Source organism: Heterodontus francisci, chromosome 9, assembly GCF_036365525.1.
Source record: "Heterodontus francisci isolate sHetFra1 chromosome 9, sHetFra1.hap1, whole genome shotgun sequence".
In the NCBI taxonomy this organism is placed as follows: domain Eukaryota; kingdom Metazoa; phylum Chordata; class Chondrichthyes; order Heterodontiformes; family Heterodontidae; genus Heterodontus; species Heterodontus francisci.
Window position 1 is genome coordinate 115,163,960 of NC_090379.1, and position 18,622 is coordinate 115,182,581.

Here is an 18,622-nt window from a genome sequence, read left to right on the forward strand (position 1 = left end):
ATCTGCAGCCTCTGACACAGTTAACCACACCATCTTCTTCATACGCCTCTCCACTGTCATCCAGCTGGGTGGGCCTGCTTTCACCTGGTTCCATTCTTATCTAATCAGAGGCAGAGAATCACTTGCAATGGCTTCTGTTCCTGCTCCCGCACCATTACCTTTGGTGACCCCCAAAGATATATCCTTGGTCTATTTCTCATCTACATGCTGCCCTTCGGCAACATCATCCGAAAGCATAGCATTACTTTCCATATGGACGCTGATGACACTCAGCTTTACCTCATCACCACTCTCTCGACCCCTCCACTGTTGCTAAATCAGACTGCTTATCCAACATCCAATACTGGATGAGCAAAAATTTCCTCCAATCTCAGGAAAATTGAAGCCATTGTTTTTAGTCCCCGCTCTAAACTGCATTCCCTAGCTACCGACTCCATCCTTCTTCCTGGCAACTGTGAAATTAAGTCAGTCTGTTCGCAACCTGGGTGTCACATTTGACCGAGATGTGCTTGCAACCACATATTCTTGCCATCACTAAGACCATGATTTCTACCTTCGTAACATCGCCCAACTTCGCACATGTCTTAACTCATCTGCTGCTGAAACCCCCCCATTCATGCCTTTGTTACCCATAGACACGACTATTCCAAAGCACTCCTGGCTGGTCTCCCACATTCTTCTCTCCGTAAACTTGAGGTCAACCAAAACGCTACCTTAACTTGTACCAAATCCCGTTCTCCTATTCCCCCCTACACTCACTGACCTACACTGGCTCCCAATTAAGCAACATCTCAATTTTCAAATTCTCATCCCTGGTCTTCAAATCACTCCATGGCTTGCCCCTCTTTTCCTCTAATTCCGACCTCTTTTGCATCCCTGATTTTAATCACTCCACCATTCGTGGCAGCACCTTCAGTTACCTAGGCCCCAGCGCAGGAATACCCTCCCTATATCTCTCTGCCTTGCCACCTTGCTTTCTTCCTTTAAAGCACTCTTTAAAGTCTACTTCCTTGACCAAGTTTTTGGTCATTTGACCCAATATCTCCTTTTGTGGCTTGGAGTCATACTTTGTTTTATAATGCACCTATGAAGCGCCGTAGGACATTCTATTATGTTAAAGGCGTTACACACACAAACATAATAAGTTGTTGCTGATGTTGGTATAACTCATCCAGTCAGATGGTTGGTTGTTGGTTCAGGCTTCACTTCAGAATTTCTCTCTTTTCTGTCTGTGTGTGGGTCCTTGCAATGAACAAATTATTGCGGATCTATGTATATAACAATAGTGAATATACAGCAGAAGTAGTTACTTGTCTGACATGTTTTGGGATGTCCCAAACACTTTATAGCCAATAAACTATTTTTGAAGTTCGGCACAGCTGTCGGGAAAACAAATTTGCATTCGACAAGGCTCCACACGCAAGAGGAAGGACAGAGTTTCCATTCCTGGTCACTGTCCAATAACTTTCGCCACTGATTTACAGCAGCTGGGAAGACAGTTGTGTTATGTGGGATGCTGAGGTTCTTCCTGCTTTGTGGCTTAACTTCTATGATTCCATCCATATACAAAGGCCATATTTTCACAATGACTGTGCGAGTCAAATTGTATATTGCACTGGTGGTTTGGTGATCAAATTGCACAACTCAGTCTATTTTTCCATGAACACCACAAATCACAGCCACTAAATCAGTAGCCTTGCCAATAAGCTCTGCTTTAAAGCTTCAGAACTGTTGGTTTAAAAACCTGACCAAATTAAAAACAGAACAGCCGCCATTTAGATGAGGTACCAGAGACAACTGGCATATGTGGGACCATCCTGAAGGAGAAAATAACAGCTCCAAGAAAAAGTACAGCAACTGTACAAGATCATGGTTACACACTACAGAAGATTACTGGCCTGGACCTCCCAATGAAATCACAGTAAGTTATGTCTGTATGCAGATCCAAAAATAATCCAAAACACTAATCAAAGTCTGGCCTTTATCTCAAAAGGACTGGAATTTACAAGTGAGGAAATTGTGCTCCAGCTGTACAGAGGCTTGGTCCAACCCTACCTGCAACACTGCAGTCAGTCGTGGACCACAACTTACATTTATATAGAAACTTTAATGCAATGGAACATACCAATACGCTTCACAGCAGCATGGAAACAAAGGGTTGAATTTTATTCCCTGCCCAACATCAGGTTCCATGGCTTGTATGAGAAGATGTTGCTTGAATGTAAGCCAATGCAGGTCAGTGAGCACAGGGCGAAAGGTGAACAAGACTCAGTGCGGGGTTAAGACATAGGCAGCACAGTTTCAGATGACCTCAAGTTTAAAGAGCGTGGAAGTGGGAGGCCAAGAACGTCTATAAAGTTATATGGCTTTGAAATGGGTACAGCGTAGATTTACTAGAATACCAGGGATTGAAGGGTTAAATTATAAGGAAAGGCTGCACAAACTCGGATCGATTTCCCTTGAGTTTGGATGGCTGACATAATCGAGGAATTTAAAGTAACGATAGGATAAATACAGGGAAATTCCCTCTGGTGAGAAAATCCAGAACAAGAGGGCACGATTTTAAAATTAGAGCTAGGCCATTTAGGAGTGCAATTAGGAAGCACCTCTTCACATAAAGGTTCGTGGAAACCTGGAACTCTATCCCTCAAAATGCTGTGGATGCTGCGGGTCAATTGGAGCTTTCAAGACTGTGACTGATCAATTTTTATGAAATAAGGGTATCAAAGGATATGGAGCAAAAGCAAGTAAATAGAGCTGAAGTACAGATCAGCCATATCTAACTGAATGGCCCACCAGGCTGCAGCAGGCCAAATGGCCCACCAGGCTGCAGCAGGCCAAATGGCCCAACAGGCTGCAGCAGGCCAAATGGCCCACTACTGGTTCTATGTTTGTATGGTTAATTTTCGATACAGACAGAGGTGACCAAATGTTTCAAAGTCCTATATTTTCTTCACGTTGGCAAACATGTATTAATAAATTCCTGTGATTCTAATACAAGTCTCTGACCAAACATCCATGACTCTGGTTTACTCCGATCTCACATATTCCCCACAAGTGACAATTTCATTGTAAACATCGTAAAAACCAGGTTTCATCTCCTCCAAATGACCAAATCCTCAAAAAAAGTTTACAAAATACTTCTGTTCACTCAACGAGCATTTAATTTTTTTGACCAGTCCTATCTTTTCACAGAATAGCACCAAAGCTTAAAATAAGCAGTTGCAGAGGATGTCATGTATTCAGTCTTGAGACAGGAGGCAAGCTTCTCGATCTGAAGCTTCACTTGATATAAATTAGAAAGTGATTCCCCTGATCTTGCTAAGTGAGCTCAAATCTGCTGGGAACGGCATCAGGTCACTTACAATTGATCTCAATGTTCCAGCTCCTGATCACTATCCAATATCCTTCACAAATGTGCATATAAAAAGTGGTTTACAATAGGACCGGGCTCAGCTCGGATATCCCCCTATGGTTATACAGCTTGCCTGCCCTCAATTTAGATTCACAAACAGGTACCAGTGGGTAACCAAAAATAATGGAAGCCCTTTCTCAACCAGGAGTCAACACTTCAGGAAAGAAAAAGAAAAAAAATTACAGGCAAGAAAAGTGAGATGCACAGGAGTGTTATTTTGACCAGGTCAATACTTCAGTACAATATTGAGGGAGTGCTGCAAATACTAACTAGTCATTTATCTCATTGCTGCTATGTGGGTCCTTGCTGTGCACAAATTGGCTGCAGCATTTGCTAGACTTCAAATGTTATCCATTGATTCTGAAGCATCCTGAGGATGTGCCAGTTCATTCTGGCATTACAAGTTTAAATATCATTTTCAATTTAGAGTAGAATAGAAAGCAGGCATCTCACATACACGAGTCCAGGGAACCCTGGATGTCAAGGGATATAGAGGATTGGATAAGGGAAAAAAAGGCTTATGGCAGATTCAGAGGGCTAAAAACAGCAGAAGCCCTAGACGAGTATAGAAAGTGTAGGGGGGTGCTTAACAAATTAATTAGGAGAGCAAAGAGGGGGCATGAAAAAACACTGGCGGGCAAGATGAAGGAAAATCCCAAGGCATTTTATAAGTATATTTAGTGAAAGAGGCTAACCAGGGAAAGAGTAGGGCCCATTAGGGACCAAAGTGGCAATCTGTGTGTGGAGCCGGAGGATGTAGGTGACTTTTTAAAATGATTACTTTTCATCTGTGTTCACTATGGAGAAGGACGATGCAGGTGTAGAGATCAGGGAGGGGGACTGTGATATACTCGAACAAATTAGCATTGAAAGAGAGGAGGTATTAGTGGTTTTAGTGGGCTTAAAAGTGGATTAATCCCCAGGCCCAGATGAGATGTATCCCAGGCTGTTTTGTGAGGCAAGGGAGGAGATGGCAGGGGCTCTGACAAATTTTCAAATCCTCTCTGGCCACAGGAGGGGTACCAGAGGACTGGAGGACAGCGAATGTGGTATTACTCTTCAAGAAGGGATAAACCAGGTAATTACAGGCCGGTGAGTCTAACATCAGTGGTAGGGAAACTATCGGAAAAAATTATGAGGGACAGGATTAATCTTCACTTGGAGAGGCAGGGATTAATCAAGGATAGTCAGCATGGCTTTGTCAGGGGGAGATCAGGTCCAATAAATTTGATTGAATTTTTCAAGGAGGTCACTAGATGTGTAGATGAGGTTAAAGCAGTTGATGTAGTAGACATGGATTTCAGTAAGGCTTTTGATAAGGTCGCACATGGGAGATTAGTTAAGACGGTAAAAGCCCATGGGATCCAGGGGAATTTGGATCCAAAAGAAGGCAGAGCGTGATGGTTGAGGGTTGTATTTGCCATTGGAAGCCTGTGACCAGTGGTGTACCGCGGGGATCGGTGCTGAGACCTTGCTGTTTGCAGTGCACATTAATGATTTAGACGTGAATATAGTTTGCAGATGACACGAAAATTGGTGGTGTAGTAAATAGTGAGGAGGAAAGCCTTACAGGACGATATAGATGGGCTGATAAGATGGGCAGAACAGTGGCAAATGGAATTTAATCCTGAGAAGTGAGAGGTGATGCATTTTGGGAGGACTAACAAGGAAAGGGAATATAGAATAAATGGTAGGACCCTAGGAAGTACAGAGAGTCAGAGGGATCTTGGTGTACCTGTCCATAGATCACTGAAGGCAGCAACACAGGTAGATAAGGTGGTTAGGAAGGCATATGGGATACTTGCCTTTATTAGCCGAGGCACAGAATACAAGAACAGGGAGGTTATGATGGAGCTATATAAAACACTAGTTAGGCCACAGCTGGAGTACTGTGTACAGTTCTGGTCGCCACACTATAGAAACAATGTGATTGCACTGGAGAGGATGCAGAGGAGATTCGCCAGGATGTTGCTTGGGCTGGAGCATTTCAGCTATGAAGAGAGACTGGAGAGGCTCGGGTTGTTTTCCTTAGAGCAAAGGCTGAGGGGGGACCTGATTGAGGTATACAAAATTATGACAGGCATAGATAGAGTAGATCGGAAGAAACTTTTTCCCTTAGTGGAGGTGTCAATAACCAGGGGGCATAGATTTAATGTAAGGGGCAGGAGGTTTAGAGGGGATTTGAGGAAAGATTGTTTCACCCAGAGGGTGGTTGGAATCTGGAACACACTGCCTGAAGAGGTGGTAGAGGCAGGAACCCTCATATCATATAAGAAGTATTTAGATGAGCACTTGAAACTCCATAGCTTGACGGTCGGCACGGACACGATGTGCCGAAGGGCCTGTTTCGGTGCTGTATAACTGACTCCATGACTATGACTAATTGGAGTAAGAAGTAACCCAGGATGCTTTCTGTGCTCCTCCAGAAGCTAGTTACCAAGGAGGTACCAGTTCAATTACACAAAGGAGCAGAATGCCAATTCAAAAAAAAAACTTCATTCCTAATTGGTCAGGCCGAGTTTTAAATTTATACAACTTACAAGTTACTGAAGGATGGTCTGTGCTTCTAGCAACAAAGCACTGAGCTCAAACGCATCATGAAAAATGAACCAAACTTTTAACAGCTAGCTGCTGGAAATGAATTTCTTTTTCAATTGGCATTCTGCTCCTTTACGTAATTGAACTGCTTCAGCGATTTCAGGTCTCTAGCAAAACCTGTTGGTAACTGGCTTCTGGAGCACAGAAAGCATCCTGGGTTGCTTCTTACTCCAAATGCTCCTCACACACAATAAGCACCCTAGTATCAACAGTACATCTAATACCAGTAACTCACTAATGCGGCAACTGCAGGTACAATTCTATTTCTTAACACAGTGAAGCACCAACAGATCACAGTTCTCAAAATTTCGGCTATGTTCAGTTGAGCTTCAGTCAGGAACAAAAGCCTGTTAGAACAGGAGATTTACTGTAACAAGAATATATCATGAGCTTTCATTAAAGAACACATTGGCAGTGCCAACACTAATGCAAACCTCATTTATCTGACTGAAATCAGCATTTTCTCAACAAGTAAATATTACTGACTACACAAACTGATTTTGAAGTGATTGGTGGAAGGAATAGAGGAGTTGAAGAGAAACCTTTTCATCTGGAGAGTGGTGGGGAGGGGGGTCAGCAGTTCACTGTGAAAGGGAGATTGAGGTAGAAATCCTCATCACATTTAAAAAAAGCCTGGATATGCATTTGAGGTGCTGTAACCTTCAGGGCTACGGGCCAAGAGCTGGAAGGTGGGATTAGACTGGACAGCTCTTTTCAGCCAGCAAGGACATAATAGGTCGAATGGCCTCCTTTTGAGCTGCAAGTCTTTCTACGTTTCGAATAAATTAGACACGTTGCTTTCAATCTTCAAGGGGGGAAAAAAAAGGACACCCTGACACCAAGATGCCTCCAACAGGATTGCTCCAAATATAACCATGCAACATTAGACATGAATTACTTATTGTCCAAGTGGACAGGGACAGTCATGCTTCTGTGCAAACAAACTAACAACTGACTTCAGCAGCTTCAAAAAAAAATTAACAGCATCCACCACCACCCCACCAAAAGAGAATAAAAGCCTGTAACAAGTTATTACTTATGTTTGTAACTTAATCAGTAGATATACACAACACCCCTTCACTTATATGGGAAGGTAAAACCACAAACATCTGAAGGAGAAATACAAATGCGTGGGTATGTTCTTGTAAAAACTTCATTCGGTGCAATCTTTCTGCATTTTGGAATCTACAATCAATGAGCACTACATTTTTCCCCTGCCAAAGGGTCACTGGTGAAATTCTACTGAAACCGTATGTGCCATTTTGGGAATTGTTTTTTTACTCCTAAATATTTTAAAACTTCTTTCTCCCGTAGCAGGAAATAATCTAGCACAGGCAGGAAAACAGTTTTCATCAACTTTAATTATTTATTCTTTCAAAAAAGCAATACGGCCTCTCTTGGTACTCCAACCCACATTTGCACCAAACTGTGCTGCAACTTTAGGGGAACCAAGGGCATGCTCCATGGATAATTTGCATTAAAAATGAGTTAAGGCTAATTTCAAATCTTTTTTACATTACGATCAATAGAATTTTCATCTTAAAGGAAATCCATACAGACTTTCAACCAACTATGCAAACTTTTACTTACTCATTTGTTCTTGGGATTTGGGCAACACTGACAAGGCAGTCAATATAACCATCCCAAGCTGCCCTGAGAGCATCAAGAGCCAACTGTGTAATGTCGGACTGGAGTCACATGCATGCCAGACGAGGTCCTGACGGCATTAGTGAATCAGTTCGGGTTTGACGTCATGTTCCAGTGCTCATCCACAAATGACATCCCTAAAAGCTATCTCAAAAGTCTCTTGCTGCGTCTCTGTAAAATAGGGTGGCAAGTTGAAACTTGACTCCCACCAGATCGAGCTCAGAGACACACCTTACCCATCTAACTAGCTCAGAGACACTCGTCCCTCTCTTCCAGCTTTTGTACGATATGTTAAACCAAGGCCCAATCTCCTCTCTCAAATAGTCATAAAACATAGCATGGTACTATTCGAAAGGTAGGTGAGCTCCCACGGTGTCCTGGCCAATATTCACCCCTCAGTCAACATAACAGATGCTGGAAATCTGAACTAGAAACAGAAAGTGCTGGAAATACACAGCAGGTCTGGCAACATCTATGGAGAGAGAAACAGAGTTAACGTCTCAAATCTGTGACCTTCCAACACAACTCTGAGCAAGAGAGGGGGGCGCAGGGGGAGAGAAGAACAAAAGGGTTAGTCTGTGATAGGGCGGAGGGCAGGAGAGATTAAATAACAAAGATGTCATGAAACAAAAGGCAAAGTGGGTAGTAACATAATAAAAGACAAAGCATTTGTCCGGAGAGAAGTGTTGAGGGCAGAATAATGAACAGTTCTGTCGTTCTTTCCAGCTGTTTTCTGCTCATGCCCCAAACTGGTAAACTTCAACTTTGCTTCTAATTTCCACCCTTCTCTCACTTTCACATGGCCCATCTCTGACACTTTCCTTCCTCAACTTCTTAATCTCCATTTCTGGGGATAGACTACTAACATTGATTAATGGTCCATCAACTCCCACAGCTACCTCAACTACACTTCTTCACACCATGCCTCCTGTAAGGACTCCATTCAATTCTCCCACTTTCTGTCTCCATTGCATCTGTTCTGATGATGCAACCTTTCACAACAGCGCTTCTGATAGGTCTTCCTTTTATCTCAGTGAGGACTCTCCCCATCCCCCACTGTGGTTAACAGGGCCCTCAACCATGTCCGACCCATTTCCCGTACTTCTGCCCTCACCCCTTCCCCTACCAGCATCGCGATAGGGTTCCCCTGGTCCTCACTAGCTTCTAAACCCAAAACGATCATCCTCTGCCACTTCCGCCATCAAATACATCTTCCCGTGCTGTCGGCATTCTGAAAGGACCGCTCCCTCCATGACACCCTGGGCCACTCCATCACCCCCAACACATCGACTCCTTCCCATGCAATCACAGGAGGTGTAATACCTGCTCTTATACCTCCTCTCTCCTCACCATCCAAGGCCCCAAACACTCCTTCCAGGTGAAGCAGTGATTTACTTGTACTTCTTACAATTTAGGATACTGTATTCACTGCTCAAAATGCAGTCGCCTCTACATTGGGGAGACCAAATGCAGACTGGGTGACCCTTTTGCAGAACACCTCCGCTCAGTCTACGAGCATGAGCCAAAGTTTCCAGGTGTTTGCCAATTTAATTCACCACCCTGCTTACAAGCCCACATTTCTGTCCTCGGTCTGCTGTATTGTTCCAGTGAAGCTCAACGCAAGCTCAAGGAGCAGCACCTTATCTTCTGATTAGGTACTCTACAGTCCTCTGACTAAACCTCGAGTTCAACAACTTCAGACCAGGACCGCCATTTTGATTTTTTTTTAAACCATTTACCACGCAGACTTGTTTTTCATGTTTTTGCTTTCAGACACAGCTGCTCGTTATTTTGCAATTAACATTCTCTCTGGACAAAAGCTTTGTCTTTTACTACGGCTATCACAACTCCCTTTTCATTTTGTCCCATGATATCTTTGCTATTTAATCTCTCCTGCCCTCCACCCTATCACAGACCTTCCCTTTTGTTCTTCTTCCCTTCCACCCTTTCATTTGCTCAAAGCCAATTACATTTCTAACCTTTGCCAGTTCTCAAGAAAGGTCATCGACTTGAAACGTTAACTCTGTTTCTCTCCCTACAGATACTACTAGACCTGCTGTGTATTTCCAGCATTTTGTTATTTCCGATTTCCAGCAGCTGTAGTATTTTGCTTTCATCACAAACAGATGATTTGGTTATTATCTTATACCTGTGGAAATTAACTGCTCAAACTGTGCAAGAACTGGCTGCCATGTTTGGAGCCATTGGCTTTGAAGACCAAAGTGCTTGAGGACATTGTTTATATCATGCCTTTCAAGACATCACACAGATTCCTTCTTTCATACTCCAATTCATAGCAACATTCTTTCTTTCTCCTTCCAATTCTCGCTAAAACTCATTTCCCTCTTCCCAAATTCAATTTACACTTCCAGCTAGCTCACCACTTTTCCCCAAAAGCATCAGCCCAGCTTCTTTTTTCACCCCTTGAACTCTACCTTCCTCCCTGCTCCACCCCTTCTCCCCCCCCCCACCATCATCACTCCTCCCAAGCTTCATATTCATTCCAATTTCTTTGCCAGTAATAATGAAGAACATACACTTTATTGTGACTCTCCCTCCCTCCTCCCCCCGCACCCCCCCCACCACCGCCAAAAAGTAATGTTCGATGCCGAACATAATGAGTCGCATGCATGTAACTTAAACAACCACCTGCTCAGTGATGCTGAGTTTGGGTTCCGGCAGGGTCACTCGGCTCCTCACCTCATTACAGTCTTGGTCCAACATGGACAAAAGAGTGATTGCCCTTCACATCAAGGCAACATTTGGTTGAGTGTGGCATCAAGGAGCCCTAGCCAAACTGAAGCCAATGGGAATCAGGGGGAAAACTCTCCACTGGTTGCAGACATATCTAGCACAAAGGAAGATAGTTGTGGTTGTTGGAAGCCAATAATCTCAGCCTCAGGTCATTACTGCAGGAATTCTTCAGGGTAGTGTCCTCGGCCCAACCACCTTCAGCTGCTTCATCAACGACCTTCCCTTCAACATAAGGTCAGAAGTGTGGATGTTCGCTGATGATTGCATGATGTTCAGTACCATTCGCAACCCCTCAAATCCCGTGTCCGTATGCAACAAGACCCAGGCAACATCCAGACTTGGGCTGATAAGTGACAAGTTACATTTGTGCCACACAAGTGGCAGCCAATGACGATCTCCAACAAAAGAGAATCTAACCATCTCCCCTCGACATTCAATGGCATTACCATCGCTCAAACCCCCACTATCAACATCCTGGGGGTTACCATTGACCAGAAACTGAACAGAAGCAGCTTTATAAACATTCTGGCTAAAAGAGCAGGTCAGAGGCTGGAAATGAACCCACCTCCTGACTCCCAAAGCCTGTCCACCATCTACAAGGCACAAGTCAGGAATGCGATGGAAAACTCTCCACTTGCCTGGATGAGTGTAGCTCCAACAACACTCAAGAAACTCAACACCATCCAGGACAAAGCAACCCACCTGACTGGCACCCCATCCACCACCTTCAACATTCACTCCCTCCAACACCAACGCACAGTGGCAGCAGTGTACAGCATCTGCAAGATGCACTGCAGCAACTCACTACACCTCATTCAACAGTACCTTCCAAACTCGCGACCTCTTCCACCTAGAAGGACAAGGACAGCGGACGTGTGGGAACACCACCTTTTGCAAAGTTCCCCTCCAAGCAACACACCATCCTGACTTGGAACTATATCGCAGTTCTTTCACTGTCGCTGGGTCAAAATCCTGGAATTCCCTCCCTAACAGCACTGTGGGTGTACCCACACCAGATAGACTGCAGTGGTTCAAGGCAGCAACACACCACCACCTTCTCAAGAGCAATTAGGGATGAGCAACAAATGCTGGCCTTACCAGCAATGCCCACACCCCATGAACACAAATAAAATAAATGGCCGTGATACACAAGATGATTTTTATTCTAAGTGAAATTTTGGCAAGTTTTCTGTCAAACTAATAAGAAATTAAACACTAGACAATCATAACCTGTCCAATCATTAGCATCTTTTTAATGGTTTGCCCACACTACATCCCTTTGTTAATGGCAACATTACCCTCGACTACAAACCAAAGATTACAGAACAAGTCACATTGCGATATATGCGTATCAAAACTACAACATGTGCAATTTAGATCTGAAAATATCTCCAAGAATTCAGACCCCACTTGTTCCCTTTACACAATCTAGGAAGAGATTAAAGGTCCCGTTCAACACTGCCATACAAAGCCTAACAGACCTGAAGGTTCGATTCTGGTTCTATACCGAGCTGATCTCAGTACGGGCAGCAAATGGGATCCAAGTGAGAACCTCAGTGCTCTGGGCTTGGTAGAGTTTTAAAAAAAACAACTCGAGTTCCTCCTCTTGTTTACTATCCAGTGACTCCTGCTGTATGGAAAGTGCAAATGTACATCAGGTAAGGATAGCATCTGCCTCACGTATAATAGACTCCGTTGTTAAGCAGCTGTCTACCAACATTGAGTGTCAGGTTTTAAAAAAAAACTTTTGGCAGTTGTCTATCTCCTCCTCTTCTGAAGGCACTGACTTTTGCACCAGCAGTCCATTCATACCTCAACAAGCAGCCATTCTTCACCTGAATCAAGACAATAGATTTGAGTACCTGCAAGCTATTCAACCACGAAGGTCACTGTAAGCTTGCAGTCCTGTTTCCACCTGATGCATGCACTCTCTCACCAGCATCACCAGATGGTTATCAGAAGTGGGAACCCCGACTGAATTAATTCTTCTTGCCCAATGGCTGAGGCCAATTGCAACAACCCAGTTGGTTCAGTGATTGAGATCAGCACAGGCTGAGAATGAATTCTGGGACCTGCCTACCTGTATAGATCAATACCACAGTAGTTGTGCATTTATTAATTAGGCCAATGGGGAAAACCTAGCAAGGACAGTTTTAGAAACGGGCAATGGAAAAGATTTATAGAATTTCTCTGCAATTTATTGTAACATTATCTAATAATGCTGAAGTAATACAAGTGTTCAATACATAAACCAGAACTTCACAACCAGGATGCGAGAACATTCCCAATAACAGTAAATTTGTACATTTCTAACTTCACACAAATATATTGGCTTAGTCAGCTTTATAAACACACATATTTTATTCAATGTCAAAACATTAAAATGTTGATCCATCGGTCACGAGCGGTTGGAACAGAATCTGAGATTCAACTTTCACAAACATCTCACTTTCTCCGATTGATGTAAATTTTATTTTTCTCTTCAGATTACTATCGTCCCCATCCCTCAAATATATAAACCTACATAGGGTTCAGTTATGCAGCATACCTGTCAGCTTCCAGTATCTTGCTCCAGTGCATTTTATCAGTTAATGCCCTGAGGCTATTCCACTATGAATGCATCACAGCAGAGGCCAAACTGGTCTTCCTCCATTGTTACAAGCTTCCAGGATGCATAGCCACGATCAAGCACACAGGTTGATTTCCCCTTTATTAACCTGAGCTTTTCACATCAATTGTAGCAAGCCTATTGCTGCCCTTGATGTTAGTTAACTCAGGACAAACCACAAGAATCGAAACTCAGATCTTCCTATTTCGCTTTTTTTTTTAAAAAAGCTTCAGGGTACTGGCTTGCCCCCTCCCTCCTGCCACCCAGACTGTAGAACCCTCCATTATTCAGGGTTGCACATGTGAATATGTAACAAAACTTGAGTAGAATAAATCAAAGGCTAATAACAGACTGAAATATTAAAAGTCTTAGAAGGGTGCTGACTATTGGATTTCCAATATAAGGGAATTAGAATTTTTTTTTCATGTAATCTTAGGGCTCAGAAGATGTGTTCTAAGGCATTAAAGATTCAATCTTATGTTCAGGAGGTTACACAAACTTCAAAGAATACCAGCTTGTAATTCATTATCTTGAAGTTAACTGATGCAAATATTTCTGATGGAATTTTGGATTTATATTAAAAATCCAAAATAAAAGATGCACATCGAGAGCAGAGCAAATTCTGACTTGGAAATTACACTCATCGGAAAATCACACTAATCAAATCATCTTTTAGTCTATACATTCCCATTTTATGATTTATCATTCTGTAAGCAACACTGACCTTTGGACTGAAATACAGCACTCAAATTAATGATCACTTACCAACTAAAGCATAACCTAAATCTCCCAATGAGTGTGATGAGTAATAACGGGACTCTACGTTGTTAGAACTCTAAATGTTAAAAACCAGCTGAAAAAAAACAGGCTAAAATTAAAAAGAGGAAGATGTAATAAAAACATCTGTTTTCAGCTCAAGATGTAAACAATCTCCATCCCAAAGGAAACAGCAGTGAGTGATAACTCAAACTCACACTCTTAGTTAGCACTTTAGTCACAACTGTTTACCCTTGAAGAATTTTTAAACCCCTACAGTCAATTGTTAAACCACTGCAACCCACAACTGTTGTCAATATTTACGAGAGGTTAAAACTAATTAAATTAAATGTAATTTGCTGTGTATTCTCAAATGCTCCCTAGTGTGCTTTCTTCCTTTCAAAAAAAAAGACTGTTGTAAAAACTAATGGCCTGGTTTGCAAAGAGGAACACAACTTGATTGTTTGTGTTGAAAATCACATACTGCACCACCCATGTCAGGTGTTAGAATATAGCAATGATTAGCTCATCTGATGGTTCAGCATAGAAACAAGAGGCCATTCAACACCTCAAGCTTGCTCTGACCTTCAATTGGATCTGAGCTGATCTATACTTCAACATAACTGAGCCACACAGATTCAGAAGGTGACAGGTTTAGTCCCAGGTCTGCTCTCAGCCAGGTCGACTGAGAAGTCCTGCAATTAGCCACAGTACCCTGAGGTTAAGGTAAAATCAGTCAGATATGCTGTCACTGATTACTGTCCACGACTGCAAATGTATTAGTATGGTCATGGGTTGCAGGAAAGAATCAGGCACAGTTGTGAATACCCACCCCAGAGCAGACCAGGCATTGTGGATATTCTGTGGTTCCTGTTCGTTGAGCGTCAGCAAGTTGCTTGTAATACACTGCCTGATTAAGTCTTTCTTCGCAGAGTCCTTGATAACATCAACATTGATTTTCCTGCGGCAGTGCTTCTGCTGCTGCTGTTTTTGGACTGGGTTTATGGAGGTAGTAGCTCAGATTAGGCGATGGTCAGTCCAGGAAAAGTGTGTTTGACGACAAAGACCTCAAATCCAGCACCAAGCTCATGGTCTACAGCGCCGCAGTGTTACCTACCCTCCGGTATGTCAGAAATATGCACACTGTACAGCAGACATCTCAAAGCCCTGGAGAGATATCACCAGCAGTGCCTCCCTAAGATCCTGCAAATTCAGTAGCAGGCCAGGCACTCTAATATCATTGTCCTCTCTCAGGCCAACACGCCCAGGATGATCAGTACTGTATTTCATTCCAAAGGTCAGTGTTGCTTACAAAATGATAAATAAAATAGGAATGTATAGACTGAAAAATGATTTGATTAGTGTAATTTTCTGATGAGAGTAATTTACCAAGAACATGCTCTGTTTTATGTATGTGCATCTTTTATTCCGGATTTTTAACATAAATCCACTGTTTAAAGCCTGGCTACCCAACCCAAAACCAACTAGACCCGGATTCGGGTCGGGTCCACATTCCAAGTCCAGCATTCGGGCTCGGGTCTGGTCGGGCTGGACAGTGCTGCTTCCGGGAACTCAAGGGATCAGGATCACCCATGATTCCCCACAACTCGGCTGCAGAAATAGCCTGCTGCTGGAACGAATGAACAGGATCACAAGTATTACCACTTGGACGTGGTAGAGTACAATAATGATTGATGTCATTGCAATATTTGTGTCGGGTCGGGTCAGGCACGAAAAAAATTAAAGGACTCGGGCCCGGGTTGAGTTGAGTTTGGCTGTGGTCGGTTCGGGCCCGGGTTGGAATTCAATTTTATACCCAAGCAGGCCTTTACCACTATTGCAACAGAAACAGTGACATCTACTAACTGCAGGATAATAAATGCTACAGAATGAATTGCAAGGGAGTATTCTTTGCAGTTTGGCTAGTTAGTTACGTTGGATGGACCACATTATCTGCATGCCTGACACAAGACTCCCAAAACAAGCTTTCTACTCCGAGCGTCATCTAGGCAAGAGGTTACCAGGAGGGCAGAGGAAACGCTAGGAGGATGTCCTTAAGCCTCCCTGAAAAAAAATGTGACATCGCCACCGATTCGTGGGAATCTCTTGCCAGAGACCACCCAAAATGAAGCATCCGCGACAGTGCCTGACAATTCAAATGACGACATGCCCAAACAGCAACGAAGCGCAAACAGCGGAAGGAGCGTTCAGGAATTTGAGCATCCTATCCACTCACCTCATCAAACACCACCTGTGGCAGAGTGTGCGGATCCAGAATTGGACTATTCAGTCACCTCAGGACCCACAACCATGGAGTGAAAGAAAGTCATCCTCATTCCCGAGGAACTGCCTAAAAAGAAGACAACCGACCCGAGATCCATCAACCCAACGACATTCAAAGGCTCACAGGTAAATCAACAGTAACACTCGGGTGAAGTACCCAGGGCTACCTGGGACCCTTGAAACCAGTACCTTGCAGAGTCAATCATTTCAGGAGGGGATGGAAGGAAGAAAACAACACTGGCTAGCGACACCACAGCCGGCTCTGCGGTGACAACCTTTCCTTTCGCGGTCAGAATGTATGGGACAGGTGTTAGGGCTGGAGTCAGAATGTCAGGGCTCCTGGGCTAGGCTTGGAGACCGGTATTAACCGTAAAAAAAAAAGAACACGCATTAACTTTGAATGGAGAGTAACCGCGGACAACCAGTGCTGGGGGGAGGGTGTGGGTGGTGTAAGTTCGTGCCCTCTCTGCCGCCCCCATGCCCGGCCGCGGCTCCAGTTTCCTTAGGGCCTCAGTTTGTAAAGATCCTCCCCAGCCCCAGGCGAGGACGGGGGGGTAGTGGGGGCGAGTAAACACCTTACCTCGATTATCAAACCAGCAGCAACCTCCGGGCAAACTACGATTCCCCTTTTTCCTTCCAATGAAACTATAGTAGAAGGCGCCGCCGACGATATTTTAATGAGAAACAAAAACGCCAATTGAAATAAATTCAATTCGGCCACGGGAACATCCTCCACACTCGACAGCCCCGGCACACCAAACGACAAGCCAGCTTCACCTGCTACTGCGCAACCCAACTCGAGTTTTTCCGTCGGGGGGGGGGGGGGGGGGGCGGGGAGGATGGACGTTGGAACCCACCCCCACCTCTACCGCATCATGATTGGACGCCAGCATCAGCTGTACTACGGCTCCTGCTCATTGGTTCGCAGTGGTGCCCGTCAACCCGTGTCGTGCGCGCCCTCACGCTCACTGTTCCGATGAAGGGTCACTGACCCGAAACGTTAACTCTGCTTCTCTTTCCACAGATGCTGCCAGACCTGCTGAGTGAATCCAGCACTTCTTGTTTTTATCTCACGCTCAGTGTGTTTGGTTGAGGTCAGAGCGTTCGTACTATCGGCTCGCCAGTGTTGCGCAAGCGCGGTCAAGCTCTCCTCTGTTCCCAGTGGAACAATGAGGCCATGTGAGGAAGAAAGGTGAAAGTGGGTGTGACGTGCTAGTTTCTCTCAACTTGCTTTGTTTTATTTTACTATTCAGCTAGAGTAAGGATTAAGGCTTTCACCCATTGCTTGTATAATTATGTTAATCAGCTATTTACTTGCAATTGTGTGGAACATCTGGTTGTATCCTGGTTGTTTGGCCTTCTAGAGTTGGAGTTTGAGGTATCAAGGATAGGTATGGATAGGTAGCTATATTTCTAACATTACTTTCCAACTTTCTTTTTGGGGGATATGAGTCCTGCGAGATACTTTGCGTTTTTGATTCTTTTTAAATGCAATGAAGTCTGTCCTTTAATAAAAACAGAAAGTACTGAAAATGCTAAGTAGGTCTGGAAGCATCTGTGGAGAGAACAGAGTTAACGTTTTGAGTCGCATATGACGTCTCAAAACCCTTAAGTCTGCCCTGCATTCCATGATGGGACAGCCAGGAGTCCAAACACCAAACTATTAGGGAAAGCCTTGTTCAATAAAATGGCTAATCTAGGATATTCATTTGTTTTGTTTATGACTGGACAACCTGGTTTTGGAGGGGGGTTTCTGGAAATTGAAATGGAAATTGTGCACCAAAGTCCTTTTTTCAATTTAAAGTCTCCTATTTGCTTCTGTGTTTAATGATCCCAATCCCTAACTGGTTCCTATTACAGCCCCCAACACAAAAGCAAAATACTGCAGAAGCTGGAAATCTGAAACATAAGTGGAAAATGTTGAAAATACTCAGCAGGTCAAGCAGCATCAGTGGAGAGAAAAACAGTTCATGTTTTCATCAGAACACTCATGTTGCCTGACCTGTTGAGTATTTCCAGCATTTTCTGTTTTTGTTTCCTATTTTACCTTTTTAGTTCTGGACTTATGGGAAATGTGACAACATTCCACAACTTTCCGAGATATCTCTGCTGCTCCAATTCTGGCCTCTTGTGCATCCCAGATTTTAATTGCTCCACCATTGTCAACTATGCCTTTAGTTGCTCAGGCCCTAAACTCTGGAATTCCCTCCCTAAACCTTGCCACCTCTCTTTCCTCCTTTGAGGCATTCTTTAAAAACATATCTAATCTATTCCAGTATCATCTCAGTGTCAAATTATGTTTGATAATGCTTTTGAGGTGACTTGGTACTTTTTACAACATTACAGCTGCTATATAATGCAGGTTGTTTTTGTCCTGTGTTAGCTCTCATTTTCCAGTCCTCTATTAGTGTTTAATATATATTATAGTGATTAGTAAAGAGAATTGTAAAACTTAAGCATACTTTCTATAAGCAATCTATTGCAATTTTTAAACCTGTTAATTTTAGATCTCTTTCCAAAAATCCAGCTGCAAATGGAGCAATAAAGCATTAAACTTTACT

General features: G+C 43.5%; 1 protein-coding gene across 3 annotated transcripts in view; it reads right to left on the minus strand.

Moving 5' to 3' along the window:
• numb (NUMB endocytic adaptor protein) overlaps positions 1–16,843 on the minus strand; it is a 202,681-nt gene extending 185,838 nt beyond the window's left edge. For 2 of the 3 annotated variants that reach the window (XM_068039741.1, XM_068039739.1), the window contains exon 1: positions 16,642–16,843. The gene's annotated coding sequence lies outside the window, so the exon portion shown is untranslated. Of the gene's footprint in view, positions 1–16,014; positions 16,129–16,641 lie in introns of all 3 variants that reach the window. The other variant, XM_068039740.1, reaches the window with a different exon arrangement.
• Positions 16,844–18,622: the final 1,779 nt, after the last annotated feature.